The sequence below is a fragment of the Bactrocera latifrons genome, unplaced genomic scaffold (assembly GCF_001853355.1).
Source record: "Bactrocera latifrons isolate USDA-ARS-PBARC rearing strain unplaced genomic scaffold, ASM185335v1 scaffold_15, whole genome shotgun sequence".
NCBI classification, from domain to species: domain Eukaryota; kingdom Metazoa; phylum Arthropoda; class Insecta; order Diptera; family Tephritidae; genus Bactrocera; species Bactrocera latifrons.
In genome coordinates this window covers 1,057,511-1,058,378 of record NW_017534963.1, presented here as the reverse complement: position 1 = coordinate 1,058,378, position 868 = coordinate 1,057,511, and the positions used below count along the sequence as shown (strand labels likewise).

General features: G+C 30.2%; 1 protein-coding gene across 2 annotated transcripts in view; it reads right to left on the bottom strand.

The window, feature by feature from the left end:
- LOC108965918 overlaps positions 1-560 on the bottom strand; it is a 424,784-nt gene extending 424,224 nt beyond the window's left edge. For both annotated transcript variants that reach the window (XR_001993151.1, XM_018928599.1), the window contains exon 1: positions 277-560. The gene's annotated coding sequence lies outside the window, so the exon portion shown is untranslated. The remainder of the gene's footprint in view (positions 1-276) is intronic.
- Positions 561-868: the final 308 nt, after the last annotated feature.

Sequence of the window (868 nt, the reverse complement as noted above, 5' to 3'; positions counted from 1 at the left end):
ACATTATTTACATACATACATATATAGAACACTTTTCTAAGAATGTATTTTAATTAATTTTACTTCTTCTCATTAAAAACATTATTATATTATGTAATATAGATATAAATATTTTATTTTAATTAATTATCATTATGCAGATTCATCTACCTAACTAAACAAAAAACTGTTTTAAATAATCACATGATTCACCCTATACTCGAGCAAACATATGTATGGTAATATACAAGTAAGCCAATAAGCAAATATGTATGCAATATTATTCTCTTCACTCACCTGCGCTCTTATTCAACGGAGACAAAACACAACAACGAGTCGACGGCGACACTCGTTACTGTTTTGTTAACAGCTATTTTCTTTGCTACGATGCGCGACCAATTCTGAATTGCGCGACGCATTTTACCGGATTTATATTCACAAATATAGAAAACACTTGACTTCACACTTGTTACTGCACTTTATATTTATTAAACACTCATTCCTTACACACTATAAACACTTATGCACTTACACTGCCATAAATAAAAAGAAACTAACACGAACTAGCGAACCACGCAACTTAACCGGACGAGTGCAGGAACGAAACTGACTAAATTAATCACTCAATCGCAGGTGGCGGAGAGTCCGTTGGAATATTGGAACTTCATTTACATTTTTGAAGATTTCCATAAATAAATTGGTAAGGAATAAAGATGGATTAAATGTAAGCAGCAACAAACGTTTATGAGATTTTCTGAAATTTGGTGTATGCTTTTAAAAATACTGATCGGCTGTAACTCAAAACTTATTTGACATATCGATTAAAAATTTTAGTATTTTATTTTTAAGTTATTACATATTGATATATGCGAAAAACAAAATATTTCTT